The sequence below is a fragment of the Sciurus carolinensis genome, chromosome 1, assembly GCF_902686445.1.
Source record: "Sciurus carolinensis chromosome 1, mSciCar1.2, whole genome shotgun sequence".
Lineage (NCBI taxonomy): Eukaryota > Metazoa > Chordata > Mammalia > Rodentia > Sciuridae > Sciurus > Sciurus carolinensis.
In genome coordinates, this window is record NC_062213.1 from 100604191 (window position 1) to 100629023 (window position 24833).

General features: G+C 39.9%; 1 protein-coding gene and 1 pseudogene across 3 annotated transcripts in view; one reads left to right on the forward strand and one right to left on the reverse strand.

Annotated features, from left to right (window-relative positions):
- Positions 1–10022, reverse strand: part of Bcl9 (BCL9 transcription coactivator) — a 79994-nt gene extending 69972 nt beyond the window's left edge. For all 3 annotated transcript variants that reach the window (XM_047517178.1, XM_047517154.1, XM_047517160.1), the window contains exon 1: positions 9846–10022. The gene's annotated coding sequence lies outside the window, so the exon portion shown is untranslated. The remainder of the gene's footprint in view (positions 1–9845) is intronic.
- The window catches only part of LOC124989253 (60S ribosomal protein L10a-like), a 137895-nt pseudogene that overhangs the window by 37469 nt on the left and 75593 nt on the right, over positions 1–24833 (forward strand).

Sequence of the window (24833 nt, forward strand, 5' to 3'; positions counted from 1 at the left end):
AGTTCTACCACCATTTCCTTCATTGCCAAATTAATTGTTCTCTGCAACTTATTGACTACTGTGTTCTTTGATCATTGCTATGTACTTTATAATTAGTTGTGTGATCATCTCCCTCCAACAAGGTGAAAGTACCTTAATGGTAGGGATTCGTGCTCCATTCATCTTGCATTCCCCACAATGCCAAGCTCATTTTTTGTTGCCTGACACACAATAAATATTCACCATATGTTTATTAAATCACTTCTTCAGGTCTTGGAAATCTTATTTTGACATATTTAAATTATTAAGTTTTTTTAAAATCTGTAACCTTTCCAAAATCTGCCCTAGTCTGTTTAATCATGTCACTGGGATTCAGATGCAAGCTCCTTATAGGTGTGCGTTTAACACAATCCTTCATTTAATCAGTATGAACCTCTGGTAGTGAACTGAATAAGCCCTTAACAAGACTTGAACCTTGACCGAGTCACTTATAACTTTTCAAAACCTTTGGAGTCAGATGAACCTAGTTTTACACAGACTTACACTTAAGCTATAATTATCTTTACTAGTTTTATGACCTTGGTTGTATGAACTTAGACAAGTTACACTCTCTAGATTTCAGTGTCTTCAACTATGAAATGAAGATATTAGCAGCATCTATCTCAGTTTAAATGAGACAATGTATGAAAGACTTTAGCTCTGTCCTTGGCATATAGGAAATAATTACTGTGGTGTTCTCACTCATAAAATAGAAATAATAATACAGGGTCTTTAGGATTGTTTGTAAGAAATAAATGAAATAATAAGTGAAAATTTACTTAACACATCATTCCATAAATGTTTCCTTCTTTCCTATGTGCTAAAATAATTGCTACAATTGAATGAAGACCTATTATATACCAGGTAATATATTAGTCACTTTAAATATATGGTCTAATTTAATTCTTACAACAAGTATTGAAATAATAATTTTTTTCCTTATTTTACAGTTGAGTAAATTGAGTTGAAGAGGGAATAACCAGTTCAAGTTCACATAAGTAGTTCAGATTGTTCCAGAAACTACAGATAAGAAGGATTAAGACTAGATGAAGGAAGTTAAGGGAAAAAAAAAAAAACACAATACACACACATACAGAGAAGAAATACCCTGAGGAGTTTAGTATTTCTATTTGTTTTCATCCTTGTCTCCAATTCTAGAATTATGCTTGCTTTGTAAACTGGCCTCTAGAATCCATGTCAATATGTGTTCACTCTCACTATTCACCTATTCTAGCTTTTTAACAAATGCACAAAATAATGAAATGATATCATTCATATAAGAGTTAACTTTAATATACTTCCCTCTCCCAGTCTGTCTCAGTTATGAATTTGCTATGTGTTTCCATGGTCATTTTATCTGTTACACTAATTATCACCTATTAAACATTTTAATTTTTAATAACCTGGTTATCCTTAATTTCCTAGACTTCCATAATGTACTTACATTAGATATGTCAAATATATTTGTTGCCACTACATGGGAGGAAAATGGCCCTTCCATAGTTCCTTCTAAAAAGCAGACCTGTTTTACATCAAGTAACAACACCCCTGCCCTACCTACCTTCCTTTGCCACAGCATCATGTACTAGAGGAGTTTCAAACCTTTGGACAACTCCAACCACAGGTGGGCTAAGGGTATAAAGCATTACAGTGATATGATGAGTTGTGTTAATTGGATTCTTTCTTGGGAATCTGCATTAGGGAATTCTGGAAGAACGAAGCAATTAACAGCAAAAAAACAACTAGAAGAATATAAAGAAACCATGAGGAAGAAGCCATGAAGGGGGCAGAATAGAGAAGGCAGAGTTCTGAACTTAGGGGTCCCAGCAAGTTAAAAAAGCAATGAATGGGTATAAGCAAAAAGCTATGAGATTGAGAGACATTACCCAGAATAAAGCTAGAAGACTAAACCAGCTGGTAGCCAAAGGAGACTGAGAAAGCAAACAGTGAGAGAATGAGACTGATATGAGATGGGAGGCTCTCCTCAGAGCTGGCTCAGTACCGGAAAGGTTTCCAGTTCTGATTTCCAGTTCTGTCTGTGAGCATCCTCATAATGAATGCCCCCTTTCTTGAGGAAACTTGAGTGAGTCAGTTCTTTGCAACTGGAAGCCCTTTTCTAGAGAGTTCAGCACTTAAAACGTTTTTTAGAAAATTGAAGTGTATTGTTCTGTATTTCTGATGGTCACAACTGCAGATTCCTGGAAGCCAGGCGTTCACCTTACTGCTCTCTGATTGCCCAGACTTCCTCAAAGATCTCTTTATTTTCCACTTCTGAGAGAGAAGAAACTTCCCTGTAGCTACTACCCAAATATCAATAAAGGGTCCTAACAGGGTAAGACAGGCAAATGTAACCAAATTATTTATCATCAGTGATTCTTCAACATAAGAAAATAAATTATTAGTGAGGAATAACAAGGCCCAAGAATGGGAAGCATGAAAAACAAGCTTTAGGGGAGAAAAACTGGGAGCAAGAAAAGGGTCTTGGAGGCATATGAAATACTTCATTATGAATGTGCAATTTATTCTGTGCAATGAGAAAAAAGAATGAATACCTTATGGAAATTTCCTTTTTAGAATGTGAGATTATAATGCCTAAATTCAGAGGGGTTTTTTTGTCATTCTTTTTGTACTTAGATTAATTAATAAGCTATATTTTGATGTGGATTGTTTTTTCATCCTACAGCACTTATTGATTGCCTGCTTTGTTCCACCCTTTCCTAAGCATTAGGGGTACGAAAACGAAAGAATTCTCACAACCTAGAGTGGAAGGCAGACGAATCTAGCACAGGGTGCTAAGGGTCACATAAATACATGCCCAGCTTGGGTGGTAGAGCATGGTGGGGTGATGACGATGGGATGATTTGGGTCAGAAAGCTTTCCAGAAGACATGCCCAGGATAAGTCTTAAAGGCAGCAGGAGCTGGCGTGGAAAAGATGAAGCAGAAGGATACCAGGGAGAGGGGCGGCCTGGGCGCTGGCAAAGGCACTGAAGTCCGACATCGTTTAGATCACAGTTGCTTTAGACACCCTGATGTGTCATGGACCTCTATCCTGTAAGCCACCAAACAGGCATCCGTAGAGCACCAGTGCCCTTGACCCTCACTCTAAGTGTCTCTTGTCCACACATCTCAGCAAAATCTCTCTCCTCAAACACAGATCGACTACACAAGCCCAAGAATAATAAAAAACCAACACATCTAGTATTAGACAAGAGAAAACTATCTCCAGGTTCACAAATGTTTCTTCTGAGCTAAATGATGGCTTGGTTTCTTTCAAATGCTATTAATGGCAGTTTTGAGTTTGTGTATTTATTTTTCAGGAAAAAGAGCGATTATGGTTTTTGTGGAATTACTAAAGTTTTTCAATGCTTTAGACCAAAGGCATTTTAAATCTTTAAGTGACTAAAAAATACTTTTGATAACTACTTAAACCATTAAAAATTAGATCTGCAACAATAATAATAAATATGGAGACTGCTTTTCCTTTATAGTAGTTAGCATTCATTAATAATACATATTTTACATATTTCTAGAGTATATTTGTATGTTTTAAAAAGCTTGCTGATATACTCATTCCTGCTTTTCTATCTTTAAAATCAATAATACACTTCTCTTATGTATTTGCCTTTTAAGATTGTTGTGAAATTAAACAAGACATCCAGTGTTAGGAATTTTAAGTAACCCAGAATAAAAGAATCAATACAGGTCAAAGATAATTATGTATTTGTATATATGTGAATTGTTCATTGTCTTCAAAATCTCCTTTCCCAATTAAAAAGTAATTATATCTTATATACTTTTTCTTTTTCAGATGAGGGGGAAAAAAACCATAAGACCAATTAAAAGAATCTTTGGTTTACTAACTGTCAAAGCAGCCTTGAAATGGTCTCCCTTGCTACAAGCAAAATGATATTACTAAAAGATGACAGAAGAATTTACATTGGGGTTCTAAAAATTGCATTAAGAGCTATCATGTAAAATTTTAAAATTATATCTTTTCAAAGGCTTAACCAATTTTAAATGACTAGTGCTTGAAATGACTCATAGGGTGACATGATTAATGAAAACATCATTCGTTCTCTATCTTCTCTATCTCACCCTCAATCACATTTCAGAAGCAGTTTATTACTCACATCCTAAAGGTATATATAATATGCACACACACAATATATATATAACATATCAGCAAGTCTTCAATAACATCCTTTGGGAGTTGCATATCATAAAGATTGTCAATAGTCCTGTCATCCCCAAAAGCATAGTGTTAAACACATAGCATGTATCATCAGCACTACAGTTGCTTAAACTGGTCCTTTGCGTCCTCAAAACAACATGTGAGCATAATTCAAAAAGAAACAGCACGGTTCCTATGAAAAGGCATGTAAGACCGGTGAAGCTAGGAGATGGACCCAGTGCCCGTCCATTTTAAATTCATACTTATTATACAGGAAGACATGCATTCAAAACAGCCTATTCTTTTGAAAATGGTTCTTTAGTCTTGCACATGTGCCTGCATGCTGACTGGCAAATTCTTTTAAAACCCATAAATTAAAAGCCCACTTTTTCCTATCGTGCTTTCCACCTCAAAATGCCAATATAGTTTGTATGGTGGATGGACAGGAATGAATCCTAGATACCCACAAAACCCATAGTTCTTGATTTGGGCTTCTCGACAAAAAGACTAGATTCATGGAGTATTCTCTTCACAGAATCAGAAACACTGAATAGCTGAGCTGGAAGGAAATTGTAAAGATGATTTAATCCAATTCTCTCATTCCAAAAGAGATCTAGAGAACTAGAATGGGGATTTTGGCAAAACCAAAATCAGAAGCTGCTCCAATGTACCCCACAGAAAACATGTCATTATTAAATCAGATTTGGGGATCCTTTAAAAAAAAATCAATACTCTCTAAGTCCTAGTCTTAAAAAAAATAAAAATAAAAAAAGGTGGTGGCGAGGCATACTATGGCAATTATTTTAATTCCATGTCAACACAGTACTTTTAATCTGAATAGCACAGTGATTGCCTCAATTCTCTGCTTCTCCTCTCTTGAAGAGAAGACCTAGCAGAGAGATTTACTCACCAACCACATGTGGCACCTTATTTTCTTGAGTTCTTGGGTCAATCATATAACCTTATTCCAATAACAGAAGGATAACATTATTACTTAATTCACAGATCTCTTATAAGAGAAGACTAGATATTTTAGAGCGCATTAAAATGTCAGGGCTTACAAGGAATGGAGAAATTTTCTATTTTACATCTCATATTTATGTCTCTTGTGGGGGGTGGGGGGACAAAATTTCCACTAATAAGCTGTATGCAAACACAGTATTTGGGACTGAGTTTGGGGAATGTCCCTTATATTAAATAGTGTTAGTTTTGCCTTTAGTGGGACTAGAGGCTCCAGCAGTTTTACTTCCACACAGTTACATACACATTGAACCTTGTAAAATATCACAACAGTCTTCATTTTTATTTCCCCAGAGTTAAGGATGATCTGTTAAACCTTTCCTCCAACCAGGTCCTTGTTTTATTCACTTCTCAACTGCCCACCCTTTTTGGATTACTCTTCCAGTGCCAACACAGATTCCCCCTGCCAGAGGCAGCTCCCCAGTGAGTAACACGTTTGGGAGGGAGAGTTAAATCGGAAGTGATCAAAGACTTGCAAATAGAGTGCATCCTACCCTAAGAAGGAACTGGGCACAAGTGCCAAATGCAGACCAATGTGGGCAGGGCACATCACTGCGTAACAAAGCTGGGTGCGTAGAAATGACTCTCACTTTGCTCATGACATGACTTAACCATACAATGTGTGGGGGGGGTTCTCAAAGTATAGGCACCAAACCTATGATTTATGTGTGGGTGGGCATGTCTATCTTCTTTTTAAACTATTAAATTAATCCTTTAAAAAAAAAAGACGGATTGACAACACTGAAGACAACATTTCCTTGAGTACCAGAGAAAGACACAATGTAGAAAATGGTGATACAGGCACTAACATAAATCTGCCTTCTTGCAAAAATGACTGGCATTTCAACCATATCTTCTCTCCAAGGAAGACAGCAACTAGGAGTGGGGGAAGGGGAGGTGGCTCTACCTTTGATATCACCAAACTGGGAAGATTTTAATAAACCAGTCAAAATGGAATCTGTTTATGAGATTTTTTTAAAAATTCCTTTCTTTTTATATATAGGTATGTTGGGAGAAGTGGGAAAAGCCATTTCACTACACTTATTGTCTTTGAAATTCCAAGATGACAGTGATAATGGTGTAGTTTCCTGCAGCTAAGTGTTTAGTATCAGACCAGGAACTATGGAATAAGTAAAGCAAGAGGAAAGCCTCACTAACCACAGTCCCCTCCAATGCCTATTAGGATTTAACAGCGCGCAGAGGCTATCACTAACGTGAATTACCAGTTAATGACTGTTATATAGGCCAGCTCACAACAAGTGTGAAGTTATTTAATAGTACAAGTGTAAAGGGTTAGCAGATGTTATTTGTGTCTCTGCTATGTTGTGTGCTGGGGGGCCGGGACGGGGGTGGGGTGGAGAGGGACAGAGAGAGAAAGAATTTCCTTAAGTCTTTGTAATTGCAATTGCTGGGCTCCATGATTAGGAATGCCACCAGTGGAATCAGGATTGGCTGGGGCAAGGGAATCTCAGGCACAAAAAGAAAAGGACAATTAGTTTATGTCTAGTTATAGAATTTAGGTCAATAACGTAAACAACTCTATGTATTATAATATGCATACCGTTTAATATATATTATCAATGTTGTAATTACTAGCAGGGTGTGGTGGTACACACCTGCAATTCCAGCTATTCTGGAGGCCGATGCAAGAGGACCATAAGTTTGAGGCCAGTCTCAGCAATTAGCAAGACCCTCTCAAAAATAGAAAATAAAAAATAGAAAGAACTGGGAATGTAGCTCAGTGGTAAAGTGCCCCTGGCTACAATCTACAGTACCACAAAAATAAATAAGTAAGTAAATAAATAAATAAATAAATAAAATAAAAAAGAGCTGGGGATGTAGCTCAGTGGTAGAGCACTTGCCTAACATGTGAGAGGCCCTGGGTTTGATTCCCAGCACTAAAAATAAAAAAAAAAAAGTTTAATTACTGATTTGTGTGTTATGTGTTTAATGTTGATCATACCGACAGCTTTATGAGCTCCCAATGGATAGGAGATCATCTGTAGTGCTCTTTTCTGTATCCACGGTGCCCAATAAGGTGCCTGACACATAATAAGGCTTCCCAAATATTAGTTAAGTAAACAAATGAATACATGAATTTGAGCGAATTCATGTTGTAACCCATGTTTGTCATGTTTGTGCCATGTAATGACATGAGCAGAGCAGAGAGCATGGCTAGAACCTAGCATAATAAGCAGAACTGGAAAAGGTGCCTAACCTGGATGGTCCAAGGGCTGGAGTATGTGAGATGGAGTGTGGAGGGGAGGTAAGGGTGGCTGGCATGACCACCACAGGGCATTCTGAACCCCAGGTGAGGTCTGGATGACACCACAGCTTCGTTGAGCCTCCTCAGATCATTATTTATCTTTCCTGGGTCTTAAATACTCATCTAAAACATGAGGAACTCAGGCATGGTGGTACACACATATAATTCCAGCTGCTCAGAAGTCTGAAGCGAAAGTATCACAAGTTTGAGCAAATCCTGGGCATATTAGTAAGACTCCAATCTCAAAATAAAAAATAAAAAGGGCTGGGGATATAGCTCAGTGGTAAAGCCCCCTGGGTTCAATCCAATCCCCAGTATTGCAATAAAATAAAGAAATGAATAAAAAATAAAACATGATGCTTTTCCCTTGGAGTTCTGAAATTCTAACATTTTAGAAAGGTATTTGAACCCCCAAGAGCTTGCCAGAGACAACCATGGTAAGATCTTCTGCCTAAATAGTAGAAAACAGTTTAAGTTTTAAGATATAAAGTATAGCTCTATTCCAATAAAACATTAAATGGGGAGGGGATTTCTTGCCAGATTGAGGCCAATTAAATGTCTTTCAGACATCATCCTTTCCCATGCCTAGAACTCAGGTTTCCAGGCCTCTTATGGGAAGAACAAAAATATTCTCAACCAGGCCTGGCCCTTTGCTTCCATCTCTAGCTATCATAGGGAGTCAGTCTGATAAGCATTTGCTCTTAGAGTGGAAGGAGTCACAGCCTCCCAGACTTTTACAGATTTTTTTGGACAAGTAGCAGAGTCATAGAAAACCTAGAATTAGGTAAGAAAGCAAAATTCCCGCAGAGAATTCAGAGAGAGCTACAACTGAGAGCCTTAAACAATCACTGTGTAAGACAAGAAGAAAGAAAATCTACAATTCAAAAAATTTATATATATATGCATAAATATTTTTCTTCCAAACAAACATTTTAGAGATAATATTAGGTACTGATTTCAGCTTTCTACTTCCACCTCTCAAGACGTCACTTTAAAAAGCAAAAGGTTTTATCCACAAAACCACCAATGAGTAAACAGCCTTCACATTCCTACCCTCATACACACACAGTAAGGTATTTACTCTCTGATAAACGGCAATTGTAAATAAATCTCATTTAATCTCTAAAAGCCACAATAAAAATCTTTAACCTCGAAGGTAGAGTTTACAGATGTGTATGCATGCTCTGCCAGTGCCAGAAAATACAAGGTCTTGAATAAACTACTATAACAGGAGGCACATTTTCTTTCTCAAGCATCTTACATTGACCTTTTAAAAAAAAAAAAATGTAGGAGGGAGGAGGAAAGGGGAAAACCCAACCCCTCCCACCCCATTCTCTGTACAAATCGGCCAATAAATCTAACGAAAAGACACAAGAGGAAAGGACAGAAGCCAACAGGTGGAAAAAGGCTTTTTGTTTCTTTAGAAATGCTCAGACACTTGATCTGTGCTCCCGGGTCTATTTGTCTCAGGGTGTCTTTAATGATGGTTTTATTATCATTATGGTGATGATCAAGAATCATGATAACACTTCTACTTTGTGATTCCACAGCATCTCTAGCTTGATTTCTCCTCGCGTTTTAGACATAGTGATCGGTTCTATTTCCTAAATCCCAGGGAGACGTGCAGCATCCCCAATCAGCTTTCTCTTATTTTTTACAGGTGGGGAAACTGAGGCATGGGGCACCTTACAACTGCTTTACAGTGTCTATGACCAGAGAAATCCCTGAGACTGGAAAAGTTTCTGGATTGTCTCGTGGTAGAGTTCTCCTGCTCTCCCTTCTTGCCTGCCATGCCGCTCTTCCTAGGAGAGTCTGGGCTGGGGCGCTAAGGACTGGGGTAACTCCCCTTCACAACCAGGCGCGCCAAGGCGGTGTGAGGGAAGTCCACACACACACACAGACCCACAGGCATACTTGCACACACAAAGCTCAATGCAATCTCTGCAGTCACTCAGCAGAGCCCCGCCAGCCCTTGCTCAGCCTGAGAATGTACAGCTTGGAGCTTGCAAGGCCTCCTTGGGCTCCGGTGTGGGGTTTCTCTGAAGGAGGGCTCTGCCCTTCTCTCCCTCTCTTTCAGGCTTCTCTCCCTCTCTCTCTTTTTTTCCCTCCCACCCTCCACCCTCCTCCCACCCCTCTCCTTCCACCCCTTCTCCCCCACCAACCCAGAGGCGCAGATCGTGTTACTGGGGTTCCCTGGAAAGAGGGGCCATCCCCAGCCCTGAGTGCCTTGGAAAGACTTCCAGAGGCAATGCAAGAGCTCCAATCGCAGGACCCCTGTGCTCCTCCTGAGCAGCGCAGGAATGAGACCCCCACTTCCAGGCACAGGCGAACCAGCCTGCCACAGAAGAAGGAATTGTTAGGGCTCTTACCTTTTTTATGAGGAGAAATTCTGGAGAATCATTTCAGAAACTGAGGGGGGAAAGTGAATGAAGACAAAAAAGACCCTTTTCCTGCAATCCCTGGCCTCCTGGTATCAAGACACCAGGACAACATCAAAGCAACTTAGGGGGAACACTTTAGGGGCCTATTGTCTGCTCTGGTCTGATCTGTTTTTCTTCTGACTCCCCCTCTTGCTGCGGTGACACTTGGTACGGCCCAGGCATTCATGCCAAGTAGCTTTCACACATGGAAGCTTGTCTCAAGCAATTGCTGACAAGCCACAAACAAGACATTCTCCCTCCCTTCTCCGCACCCCCCCACTCCTCCCCCCTCCACCTTTTCCTCCTCCCCTCTTGTCTCCCCTCCTCCTTTCTTCTGAATGCAAACTAAAACTCTCCAGTGACAGGCAAGGCTTGCAGGCTTGGCCTAGCTGCACAGGCAGACACACACACACACACACACACACACACACACTCTCTCTCTCTCTCTCTCTCTCTCTCTCTCTCTCTCTCTCTCACACACACACACACACACACACACACACACACACACACGCAAGCAGCTCAGCTAGTTGCTGCTGCACTGGTGGAGTTAAGAGACAGGAAAAGCCCAGGCTGAGTTGGGGGCAGGGAGAGAAAGAGAGGGAGAGCAAGAGCAGAGAGCTGCCTCCTGTGTCCTAGTAAAATGGCAGAAGAGAGGTGAGCCCTTTGGAAAAACAGCAGTGTCCACACACGTGTGCACACGTACACAGACTCTGGAGGCCAACTGAGCTCTAGGAAGAGTGAAATAAATGACCCAACAAAGGAAAAAGCAAAGTCCCATCAGTTTGGGATTAGGGGAGTGGGGAGATAAGACGGTGGGTGGACCCAGGACTGGGGTTTCTGTTGAATGTTTAGGTGGGTTTTCTTCTTTCCTGTTGTTCCCGGAGGATCCAGTCTTTCTTCGCTGTATCATTGAAAATAGACCTGTGCACCAGTTAAAATAAAATCATGAAATGTGTAAATGTGTGAGTAAACTTAACTGTAGGTTCAACTTGTGCCCAGGATATTTTTAAAGTGGAGCTTTTCTTTCTTTTTTTTTTTTCTTTCTTTCTTCTTTTTTTTTAGCAGAAACCCTAGAGAGCAGTAGCAGAGAGAATAGTAACAAGTAGAGTAAACTATGAGAGCTGTGAAGTGTGATGCTAAAGTTACTGATTGCCAGGCTGCTGGAATTTATGGAGGGTGGGCATGTGAGTTGGAGGGGGGAAGGGTAAGTCTCTGTGAGCTGTTTTCTAGGAATGAGGGGGGGAATGAAGTAGGATAATGGATATGGCAAGAAGCAAGCAGGAATTTGATTGGTGTGGAGGGAGGAGCTGGGGGTGGCAAAAGGGGGAGAAGAGAAAGGGAAAGAGAAACAACACTGCATTAAAAAGAGAGAGAGAGAGAGAGAGAGAGAGAGAGAGAGAGAGAGAGAGAGAGAGAGAAATGGAAGCCCAGAGATTGAAATATGCAGAGTAAATGGGATGGCAAAGGAAGACATAAGATGTGAGCAAAAAAGAAGCACAAAGGATGTGCAAATTTACAGCTGGCATGAAATCAGGAGGGCCAGTTGAGATCAGGAAGAAGAACGACAGGATGATTGCATGACATTCATATTTTTTAGCATGCTGTGGAGTCAGACAGCACAAGGTCTCCTCTGCTGAGACCAGGACAGCTACCCTGACAAGCCAGGAACCTAGTGGAAGCTCAGCCCCCAATGGGTGTGAAAACAGAGCTACAGTTTTGCATGAAGGTTGCTTATACTGTACTCCTCAGGGTTTTCCTCTACAAAATGAAAATCACGTGCGCACACATCACTTGTTCCTTCATTGGTGTGGAGAAAGGAATAAATTATAACTTTTTTTCAAACTCGATCCTAGCTAAATGACCTGTTACTACCTAAAACCCACCACACATTGAAGACATTCTTGTTCCTGTTACTTTTCCCCTTAGCTTGCTTCCTCACTATTGCTAACCCCTAGAACTGTCTGTCTAGACTCCCAGGCACAATGATGATGGTGGTGGTGATGATGAAGATCATTACTTTTTACTGAGTATTTACTTGTTCTCAGCATTTCCCCAAGAATTTACACCATGAAGTAATTTCTGTTAAGACCATCTCCATTTGCAGATAATTTTAAAATGAGGCACACAGAGGTTTAGTAAATTTGTCTGAGATCACAGAGCAAAATAGAGAAAGAGTTGAAATCAAACTGAGCTCTGTGTGACTGCACAGTCTCATCATTTGCCTACTCTGTTATGCCCTCTCACTTGAGTAGCCCAAGTTCTCCATGACACTCCAAGTCCAATTGGCCACATAAGCACACAGTTTCTGCACCCCAGGACTGGGCTTGGATCTTTCTCACTTTGAGCCAGGGGAACTTCTGACCTCCCCTTAAAAGCGACTGACTCACCACCGGCTTCTAAGTGGTGGTGACTCACTATACAGAATGAGGCCTCCTAGACAATAATTACATAAAGGGTCACCTTAACCTTTCGTGACAATTTAGACTGCCAGGCAAGGGAGAAACACACTTAAGATCAGGAAAGTTTCCTCCTTAAATATAAGAATATATTTTCAAAATTTAAAAAAGTAAATAAAAAACAACCACAAAGTGCTGGATCGTACTAATGACAGCTAGCATGTATTAAGCACTTATATGTATATTAGAAATAACTCCATTAGGTAAGAAATAGTATTGCTTCCACCTTCTAGATGAATAAGCTGAGGCATGGTTAAGAAACTTGCTAAGGTCACTCGGCCAGGAAGTGATGGCTGAGATATGGCCCAGGCAGAGGATCTTTCTAGTGGTGAATGATCTTCACACTATGCTGTACTACTAAGAAGGTAAAAAAGTGGTTCCAATTATTATTAAAAGTAATTAATATTAATAATAAATAATAATTCCAATTATTATTAATATTACTAAATGCTCAATGAGAAAACAAAAAGGGAAGTAATCATAATCCTAATATTTTTGCAGGTACTTCTAAATCTCATGTTATCTCCAATGGATAACTAATTTCCCAATTCCTCCACAGTCCCACTTGGCAGAGAAAAAAGCAGGCTAAGCCTCTGTGTGAGAACACATAGGTAGGAACACCAAGTCAGACTATCAATGTCTTTAGCACTGATGGCTTCCACCTGCCAACTCTAAAGAGAAAAAGAAAACCCAAGTGGGTGAGTGAACAGGTAGGTCAATGCACAAGCGTTTCTAAGTTTATTTGACAAGATCTCTGAGTGTTAAGCATGGAGTGTAGATAATGCCCAGATTCTTTAGCAGAAGATCTTGATACTAGTGCAGATGCTGCCTCTCATCAGTTTTGAACCCAGTCCTTGCTATCTGAGCCTTGTTTCCTCAATTATAAAATGATCTTATGACATATGCTGTAAAACCCTTTCTAGTCCCTGGTGCTATTGTCAGGTTGAGCCAGGTTCAGTGGTGCATGCCTGGAATCCCAGCAACTCAGAAGACTGAGACAGGAGGACTGCAAGTTCAAGGCCAGCCTCAGCAAGTTAGCGAGACCCTAAGCAACTGAGACCTTGTCTCAGACTAAAAAACAAAAAGGGTTGGGGATGTAGCTCAGTTGTGAAGCATCCTGGGTTAAATCTCCGGTACAAAATAACAATAATAATAAATTTTAAAAAAATTGTTAGGTTGATGAATAAAAGATTGGAAACCAAGGTTGCTAATGAGATGTGTGTTTGGACTCACATGTGCTTTTGTGTGCTGGAGAGGGCGGCAGCATAAAGGGAAGAGCAAAAGAGACCCTCCTTGGGCTGCACTACCTATGTTGCAGTAAGGCCTTGTCCAAAATAACCTTCTGTCTAGTCGTCATTTTTCACTTTATTTTGTTTCACTGCAAGAATTCTCACCAATTACAAATTCACTGGCATTGATAATAATCTTTTTATTATGCAAACGCCTCTGGAAAGGATAAAGGAAATCAGCCTTTTATGCTTTAGTGTGAACTATTTCATCTGCTCTCCTTTCCTGCAAACACCTAGTTCCTATCAAATACCCGTTTAGATTAGAGGGTAAAATGGAAAAAACAGGAGAAACAAGGAGATAGTTTTGGAGCTTAGAAGAGTCTTCGGTGTAAGGTTGGCCTAGTTTGGGGGTTACTCAGAGCAATAGAAAGATAAGGAACATAGGAAGTGAGAAAAAACATGAGGAGGTAGGAAGACAAGAAAGGTTAAAACTTTCAGAACTTGATCTGGGACAAGCTTGGATTAAAAGGAAGAAGAGAGATCCAGGCTTCATCTTTCTCATTCATCTCTCTCTCTCTCTCTCTCTCCCTCTCTCTCGTTTCTGTATCTGGCATGAGTTTATGATAGCTTACTTGGTTTCATTTTGGGATCTAAGTTCCACTCAAAATGTAGGAAAAATGCTTGGATCTTTAAACATCCAACTTAAAATTAACCTTAAAAAAGCACAGCCCATTCATAGTTTGACATCTACCTACCTGTGTAGATTTAACAGTGGAAAAGAATGTGGGTGTCAGACAAATGAAGCTTCTCTCTCCTCCACATTTCTGGAAGGAGACTTGTCTGACATAAAGGAGAGAATCAGGCAGAAAATCAAGAAACAAATTTCAAGATTTACCAAGCTAAAGCCACAATTTTGAGGCACGTAAGAATAGAACCCAACTAATCCGTCTTGTAGTAATAAATGAAATGTATAAAAACAGTGATTAAAAGGCAGGGTGAGGTTTGCTGCATGCTGGAATTAAAAGATCTGGATCTTGATATCAGGGTGCTTGTAAAAGAAATGAACTCAACCAAGTTTTTTAAACTTTCTCATCCAGTTTCCATTACACATTTACATTTACTGCATAAATGCTTTTTGTAAACAGTAAAAATCTATGCAAATTTAAGAAAGTAGCATGTAATAAGAATAATATGTAATAATAACAGCACCAACAATGTGCAGCATACTCTTTGCATAGATTATCTTGTTTAATACTCCCAACTCACACTATAAGGAGAGTACTACCACAAGGACACAATATAAACACAATATAATGTGGTGTTTATGAACTTGGTCTTTATAGCCAGACAAATGTGCATTGAGTTCTGGGCTCTGCTATAACTGAGATTTTGGACAAGTTACCCAACCTTTTTTGAGCTTCGATTTCTTCATCTGTAAAATGAAGATATTAATAGTACCTTCCTCATGAGATTATTTTGAGGATGAAATGAGATAATGAATGCATGTGACAGAATTAGCACAGTGCCCAGCACATAAAACGTAATCAACAAATGTTAGATGTTCTATTTGTTCTCATTTTACAGCCTTAGTGAGATTAAGTGCTTAGCTCAAGGTCACAGAGTTCATAAATAGGAGGGGTTCAAACTTGATTCTGTTTGACCCCAAACCCCTGTTCTTTACTGCCGTTTTATATTGTCTGTATTGCCATCGATTTCTCTGACCCACACATAATTGAAGGGACCCACTATTTACATCGCCTTCTGTTTTTCCTTTATTAGGTTCCCACTTGAACTGTTAGTCTGTAAACATGCTCATGGAAAGTATTTTCTATACAGGAATCTTAGAGAAATTATGCTATTATTTTTAAAATATTATTTGAAAAGATCCCTTGAAGTAATCCATAGTCAAGTTCAAGTGTCTCAGAAATACATGGTGACAAACTCATGTTTTAAGACTTAAAAATTATTAGTTTTTATTTCATCTTACACTCAGCTAAGCTTCACATCAGTGAAGAGTATTAAGTGGCCAGAAGCTCCAGTACAGAATAAAGAACAGAGCATCTGGGTAATCCACAAATTGAAATGTGCTTTGTCCAAAACTTTGAAATGCGTAAAAAAAAAAATTGAGAACTACAATATTTACAAGTAAAAAATGTTTAAGGGAACAGGAATTAACCTTAAAATATGAATTAATGAAAGATGCACATTATTGAGCTTCTGTGAGAGGTGGCTGATAAAAATAGACTGTCATCAGAGTAAGGAATAGAAATTCCCCTCTCCTTCAGAATAAATGAACACAGCTTCTTCATTCTTTTTAACCTATAATAAGTCAGGAGAATAGATGAACAGGTGGGTAAGCTGAGAGGATATCAATTCTGGAACAGGATCATAGGTTAAATGCCCCAAGATATTAATATGTCATTTTTTTTATGCAGTTATTATTCTTGCTTTTTCTGGGTAACTTTTTGATTAAGTTCTAATTTTTACCCAATGCCTATGAAATGCTTTTGAAGGATCCTTTCTGATAAAGGACGATCAAAGAGATTTGCTTGAGTTCATGTGTGTTCCATTCATATCTATAATTGTCATTTGAGTGGGTTAACTAAGGATAAGTTGGAGTTGTGTAAATTTCATTAAGAGATGTAGCACATTGAATGTGCACACTCATGCACATTTCTCTTGGGAGGAAGATCAGCCTTGATCATACATTGTTAAGCATCCCAAATTTGAAAGTCTTAGAGTATCTATTAGGAACAAAATATATCTGTAATAACACAATTGACATTTTAGTGGGAGAGAAAAGCCATTTTGTTCCCCACTCCCTACTCCCACTTCTAATTGGGATGTAGAAGGCAGAAAACTCTGAGAAAGGCTTTAGGAATTAATGTTAACCAAGGCAAGGAGGGTATCAACTAGAACATGGTGCATTTGCTGTAGGCTGTATTTGTAATGCCCTTCCCTGTGTAAAGCTTGCAGATCATCAGAGCAGAAAGAGGCAGCAAAGCTACCATGGGAGCAACTGGTTTTAGTAAACAATGAGCCAATTTCTCCCCAAGGGAGCAGATCAGAGGAGATGTAATAAACTATGGAGAGAAACTCTCCAGCAGTTCACAGGGACAGTCAGGAAAGAGACTACCTCTCCTGATCAACCTTGGCTGCTGCAGTGGCATTGAACACGAGCTTGGTTAGTGGACAGACGGGTTTAGGTATGATCTGGGGTACTGAGGTGCTCAGGCTTAGAACCCTACAGAGGCAATGGCTACCAAGACCACCAGCCACAGCTAAGTAAAGCTCTGCTCAGACTAGTTCCTGGTTTAGTTTAAACTAATTTGAGAGGGGTACTTAAAAAGGATTTCTTACCAACCAGGCTCCAGAATTCAAGCTGTTTTGCCCTACAGAGCTGGAAGGAGATAATTGCTCTGAAACTATTATAGTTATATTCATAGTTCATCTGAACCTGAGGTTGTTTGACCTCACCACCTAAAATGGAAATAATGCAATTATCTGAGCTAAAGACAATTTAATAAAAAAAAAAATAGTACTGAAGCTAGGAAAAGGAAATTTATCTTTTATGTCCCATCTTTTGTCTAGCAATGGAATGCATAACTTTCATAAAGATGAGAGATGCATTAAAGGCTGAATAGAAGGTGGTGTTTTAAATTCAGTTCAATAAGTATTTTCTATTGACTGTTGGATGCAAACCATTGCTAGGACTGGGTTAACCAAAAGGAATAATACCTTATCCCTGTCCTAAAGGAACACATCTTCTAAAAAGAGAAAGAGACATCAGCAAGCATGACATAAACAATCATGAATTAAATGAAGTCAGCAAATATTGTAAGCATTTTGAAGTGTCTACTCAGCATATTCCCTCCATTTAAAAAATAATAATCCCTGAACCATCCATTTGGATAAACTTCTGCACTTATATTTGTCCTGTGCAATCAGTTTCATTGGCCAATCAGATCTTCTGTCCCAGAAATTTAAAACTAAGACTCATAGAAGCAAACTGATCTCTATTAGCTCTTGAACTGAGAGGAATGTATAGAAAATAAAAAGTAATTAAATAAACCTGCTCAGAGAGGTCACGATGACAGTCCATGTGGCCTGAGAGAAACAGAGAGAGAAGTTCTGATGTAGGCTTCCTGGATTCAGATTCGTTAAGGTGCTCCTGATTCTACATAATCCTTCTTCCTTCCCAAGCCCAGACTAATTCTAATGTGTTCTTTTTTCTTGCACTCAGCATAGGCAGGGTGAAGTTCAGTGATTCAGTTCAATCCCTTTCAGTTGCCAAGTGTTGTACTAGCTCTGGATGCATGGTGGGTAAAACAAACACACAAAGGAGTATGAGGCCTAGTAGGGATTTGGGTATGGGAAAAAGAGTATTTAGTAATGTGAAAGAAGTGCAGAGAGGACTCTGAGTAGGAAACAGCTTTTAATTCTTCAGAAGAATTTGGGGGAAGGCTTCACAGAGGATGTGACATTTAATCTAAACCTTGACAAGTGAGATGGATTTTAACAGTTTTGGTGGGATAATGAATCTCAAGGAGAGGAAATGGCACTTTCCACTGAGAAGGCAAGAAAGTTATATTAAGATGTTACTTCTACACTTCATTGCCCCTCTAATATTCAACCAAACTCCAGAATGGCAGGCTAGTTTCCTCCCTGTGACCTGCAGGCCAAATCTGGACTGCTGCCTGTTTTTGCATAATATAGACTACAAGATGAAACTGGGTTTTACATTTTAAAATAGAATAAAGTTTTATTGGAACACCACCATGTTCATTCATTCGTTCATGTATTGTCTATAGTTGCTTTCCAATGACAACCACAGAGTTAAGTAGTTGCAACAGAAATCATGTGGTCTGCAAAGTCTAAACTATTTCTATCTGGTCCTTTGCAGGAAAAGGCTGCTGAGATATATAGACATATACTTATCTCAGAGTTTCTTTTGAACATTTGTGAAGTGAAGATGCAGGCTCCAAAGGAAGTTTAACAGACAAAATAGTATATCAGCACACATTTGTAGGATTGTTTTGAGAGTAATCCATAATATTTGTCAGTGATCAGAGATGTGAAATCGTATATGTTTTGGATCTCACAGAATGTGTGGGTGTATGTATATAGTTTGAAAAAGTATGCAACAATCTATCACCATTCTTTGGACTATGGGTAACTTTATGAAACAATAATAATAATACCAATGGTAACCACCTTATATTGACTGTTCACCATGTGCCAAACACTGTGTTCAATGTTCCATGTATATGTATCATATTATTTAAATTTCCCAAGAACCTGATGATATAAGAACTATTATTTCCTTCATTTAACAAATAAGAAAACTGAGGCACAGAAGAATTAAGTAATGTGTCCAGGGTCATACAATTAATATCAGGAGACACAGAAGGTAAACAAAGGCAATCTAAATCAAGTGCTTTTACTCTTTCCAGCACACCATACTTTTTAACACTGACCATCTATTACTTTTGTAATGATAACAATGAGGAAAAGGAAGAAAAAGAGGATGACTTATATTTATTGAGCTCTTCCTAGGATCCAGGTTCTGACTCAATATAACAACTGCGGAGATATTTGACAAATTGTTATTGCTGTTATTATTCCTATCACCATTATGTATTTCTCAGAGATGGGTTAGGGCTGGGTGTGAGTCTGGGATAGAGCATGGCATCCCAAGTCTGGATTTGGTGGGTTAGGAAGAAGCTGTTCTTAATGCTGTTTCTTGCAATTTCAGGTGGTCAGAAATGAATGAGTATGAAATGAATGAGCCCATGACTGCTGGGGTCATGCAGGGAAAGACTCTGACGCCAGAACTTATTAGCCCTGTGATCTTGCTCTAGTCCTCACATTGTCACAGTTGGACATATTTATCCCATTTTCTCAATCTTACCTGGTGTAACAAGGTAACAGGTATTTGAGGCCACTGGGAAGTTCTTCCCGCCCCATTGGCAGGCCTCCCATAGCCTGAGAATCTCTCATGAAAGATTCATTTCTTTGGCTTAAAACTCTGCCAAGCAGAGGTGACATATTAAGCCAGTGACACCACGGCAATTTAATTTCATGGAATCACAAGATGTTAGAGCTAGGAGTCACCTAAAGTCTAAAGCCTCATTATTTCTGCATCTAAGCCCATCCTTTCCTTTTTCTATCTACAATGAGAGATGTGTCCCTGCTCCTGTCTAAGCTAATATTTCTCCCTGTACTATGAATTCCACCTGCCCTCCTTCTCAGAGATACACCTCTCCCTCTCTCTCTCTCTCTCTCTCTCTCTCTCTCTCTCTCTCTCTCCACTAGTCCCTCTGTTTCCCACACCATCACCCCTCCACTCTCCTGGCTTCTCTCCAGAAGTATTTAAATAACTCAAGTCTCACTCATCTTAATAAAATAAAATAAAAAGCCTTTTGGGACTTCACACCCTCTGTAGCTACTGCCCCACCCCACATCTTTCCTTTTGAGTCAAACTCCTTATAAGAATCACCTATAAACTTTGAGAGGCAGATGGGAAAATTCTGAATATTTAGGCCAGGCACATGTTTACTGGAGGCCTGGGTCAGCCTAGAGGAGGAACAGTGAGCAGCACAGAGGTTAGTTGAGAATGGAAAAGAGGGAAATGGAAGGTTCATGTGAACAAACTGCCTACTTCATAAATTGTGCCTAAAATCAATACTAACTTTTCACACCAATCAATACATTATATTGGGTTGGGTACCTGTTCTGAGTATACTGGCTAGGTACTGTGGGGGACACTGTCCAGTTCCTATTCCATCTTGAATTCCTTACAACTTCATCTGGATGCTCAGTTATCAATACAGGGAAGTGCATGATTAAGGCCAAATAAATGGTAAAGGTTAGGGTCCCCAGACTAACCATCAACATCATTTGGGGACTTGTCAGCAGTGTAAATTCTCAGACCCCTTCTCAGAGCTCTGTGTTTTCAAATGCCCTCCAGGTGATCCTGGTGAATACTGGGATTTGAGAACTATTGATATAGGTATTGGGGATCCCTATGGAATGGAGGTCAGTCTCAGGGCCATTTGGCCCTTACATTTGATTCTGAACATTGAGGTACAGCAAAGGGTAGAAGGTGATCCAGAAAGGGTAAACCCAGTGAACAAATGTATAGAGGTTGTACTGGACAAGATATGAAAAGGTGAATGGAGAGTGTGCTCTGGGGACTGAAGGAGCAGAAGAATGGAGAGCCAGGACAGTAGTTCAGCTGACATGGGGGTCCCAGCAGAAGATGATGGTGGGGCCACAGAGCCTTGACTACCAGGGGAAATGAGGCTCTTCTGTTTCTCTCTATACAAAGGGCTCCACCTACCACTTCTAAATCCTTTCTCTTTTACCTTCACAGGCATTCCTTCCCTGTCATCTCCAGAGGTGAGTATCACCCCTCTCCTTTGATCTTTTCAGCTCTGACACAGGATGGCATCTCTTTCCCTGCCTCCTCCATCAGTACTTCCTCCTTCCTCCTCCAAATCCTCCCTCTCACCACTGCTACAGATGAGAAATTATAAACCACTCCTTTGAAAAACTGTTCCTAGAGAGGCTACATGATTTGAACAAGTTCCTATTCAAAACATCAGGGGAGCTACACCTGCCTCTTAAATTCTGACAGTGTATGCCAGGGATTCATTCAGCATGAATCAGAGGATGGTTTTATGAGTTGGCTTTATACCGTACCTCAGCAGTTAAGTTACACAGGGACCCTGTGGAAGGCTCCATGAGGCATGGTTAGAAGCAGCTCTCTGTGGGAAGTCTCTTCCAAAGCCCAGAGGAATCCTTTAAGGCACTGCAGCCTTGTTTCCCAGTGGGATCTTCTTTGAAGATAGCGCCTTCACAGGCACCCTTAGGCTCTGATGTTTAGAACACCTTATTCCCTGAGAGGCAGGGTGATATTGTGGATGTGCAGTGGGTGGTGAGCTCATTGGCAGAAGGGGTTCTTTTTTTCCTTAAAGATTTTCATCAGAAAACCAAGATTTTAAGCCTGAATTCTTCTATTTGCTGAACAGTTGATTTTGCCTGATTTCTTTATGTTCCCTTGGTTGTCTTATCTGTAAAATGGGCATAATAAAACCAAACGTGAGGAGTAAATGGGGAGTAAAAGTGCATTCTGCAACCTGCCATTTCTGTGGCAGTCTCTGAATTGGTTTCCCTATTCCCCTGTCCTCTTCTCACTTTAACAGAACTTGTCCAAGGCTGTAAACTGATTTTCCCAAAATATAATTCTTATTAAATGACAGGGTAGAATTTAAGATATTAATTCATATCTTCCATTTCTATTTCCCCTTCCAACTTCTCTTTTCATGCTTCACCTGTTAGTAGGTGACATAGCAAAAAGACAAGTGCTTATGAGAGCCAGGGCTCTGGTTCTCACCTCCTCCAGACCAGGAGAAACCTGTAGTTTTCAGAAGTAGCCCACAACGGATACCCTTGTGGAACAGGCCTCAGATCTTCCAGGAATGAAGATGTCCTGGGTGTGTTGGCATGGAGGATGACAGTGGCCAAGGGCCAGCCCTCTCTCCCAGTGCTTGCCTCACTTTGAGCATGGGGTGCAGGCTGGTCTTTTCTGAAGTGTTATTTTTCACCACAGGGTGGAATGGGGATTGGAAATAAAATTCCATTTTAGTTCTTGGCTGTTTTAGTTTGAGACTTGACATTTAAAATGCTGTTATTGACCAAGTCACTTCCTTAATCAAAGGGTCTCAGTGACTCCTTACCAGCTCCAAACTCAAGCCCATGTGTTGTCCTGGCTCGCTGCAATGTAATCAGCCCTCCCATCCTAGGCTGTCAGTCAGATTTCCCAGTCTCTTCCTCTAGCCCAGCCCTGTCTCTGGAGCTCCTTCTGGGACTGTCCAATTCCCTCTTGGGATCTTCACCACCATGTCCCAAATATTACAAAATATTTCTGGATTCTCTCTCTTTCTCTATATTCCCACCCCCACTGCTTTGGGTCTGGCCTTGTTTTTTATTCTGACTTTGGTTTCTCCTCCTTCTCTTACTATCCTCTTCCTGTTTGTTCTGTTTACAGAGAGGTAGCAGAATATAGGAGTTTAAAATTCGGCCCTGAAGGCAGAAAATCTTTCTGTTCCTTACTATCTTGTTGACCTTAGGAAAGTTTATGCATCTCTCTGGAGATGATAAAGGTTACTGTGAAGTTAGATGTTTATAAATCACAGGTGGCCCTGGATACAGTCACATGTTGCTTAACGATGGGTTATGTTCCAAGAGACATGTCATTAGGGATTCACCATCATATTTAGGATCTTTCATTTACTAAAACTTTGTTATATGAAGCATGGTTGCAATGTAAATAAAGACATGGCTATTTTTATCTTTCCAAAATGCAAATATGATATGTCGTTTGACCTAAAGTCTTTCACTGATTGCCCAGTCCTCAGGATAAAGCCCAAATTCCACAGAATGCCCTAATAGCCTTTATGATCTGATCTTTACCTAATGATCTTATTTCCTGTCTTCATCTGCCCTCTGCACTGTCCTGCAATGTGCCTCCAAGAGAGACTTTGCACATGCTGTTCTTGTGCCTGCCATGCCCTTGGTTCCATTTACACCCATCAAGCCCCCAAACCATGCCCCAGGAAGATGGTACCCTTCTGGGTACTACATTATATATATCTTGATTGTTACTCTCAACACAGTGCAAAAGATTTCTTTCTTTACGTGTCAGCCTCTCCCATTAGACTATAAACTGCGTGAAGAAAGGAATGAGGCCTTAATTACCTTTCAAATGCATAATAGACATTTCCAAAAAAGCTTTTTCAATGCATTGATTAATCAATATAATAGAAGTTGCATTCATCCCTTCTGCTATGAGTTACCTCCTAGGGTCTTCAAGTCCCACCATTCTCAGAAAACCACACCAAACCCCTCAGTGAGGCACATCTAATAATGCTAACATCAAGTGAGGTTTTTGGTCTCTTAAAGTATGATCGTGTTGCCAGGTGTGGCAGTGCATGTCCTGTGACCTCAGAGACTCCAGAGGCTGAGACAGGAGGATTGCCATGTTTGAGGCCAGCCTAGGCAATTTAGCAAGACCTTATCTCAAAACAAAAATGTAAAAGGGACTGGGAATGTAGCTCAGTGATGAAACACCCCTGAGTTCAATCCCCAGTACCAAAAAATTTAACATAAATAAAAAATTTTAAAAAGTGTGGTCATGCTGTGGCCTGGATTGGAGCTATTCTTATACAGATCCATACCAGTTCCCTATTAAAATGCAGAATCCTTGAGGGCAGGGGTATATTGTCCCAAGCTCCCTATCCCCTATGGCTTTCAGCACACTGGGTGCTCAGGGTTATTCAATAATGAGTCTGAAAAAGAATGTATGTCAGAATGAACAAATGATGTGATGTCTCTTTTGCCTTAACTTATTGTGGCCTTTACCTGTTTTGAGGTATAATCACATACAATCTTGGTTTATTACTGAGTATATTCTCTCAGCAAGCGATGGTAAGCCCAAGAGCAAGCACTGCCTTATATCCACTTTTCTCACAACCCTCATAATGGTACTGAAAAGCATGGCAGAAGTGCCATAAATACATCTTGAGGAATTGCACCTACCCCTCTGACTAGAAATGGAAGTAGCTGTATAGAAGAAAAAATTGGTCTGGTGTATTAACAACCAGTTCTACCCAGTGTACGTGCTTCTTCATGGCACTGTTTTTCTCCTGTTTGCTCTTATTCATGTCTGTTTCTTTAGCCTGCGGCTAAGCTAAATATGACAACCAGCTCAGTTTCTATTCCTCTCATTTGATTCATGCCAATAGCAGTTTTCCTGGGGATTCTTCCTCTGTTAAAGCCTGCCATTGGGTGCTCCTATTCTAAGTTGATCTTGAGGACAAACCTTGGCTTTTGTCATCATCCTGCAGGGCTGGTAAGATCAGAATGACTTTCTTATAACAACAGCCATAACAACAACAATGATAACTAGCGTTTACTGAGAGCTTGCAATGTAATAAGCAATGAGCCAACTGCTTTAATTTTTTTTAATATTTAAAAATACTTAATAGTCAGGTACTGTGCACATGCCTGTAATCCCAGTGACTCAAGGGGTGGAGGCTGGAGGGTTGTAAGTTTGAGGCCGCCTAGGCAACTTAGTAAGATTGGAGCTATTCTCATACAGATCGATACCAGTTCCCTATTAAAATGCAGAATCCTTGAGGGCAGGGATATAGCGTCCCAAGTTCCCTATCCCCTATGGCTTTCAG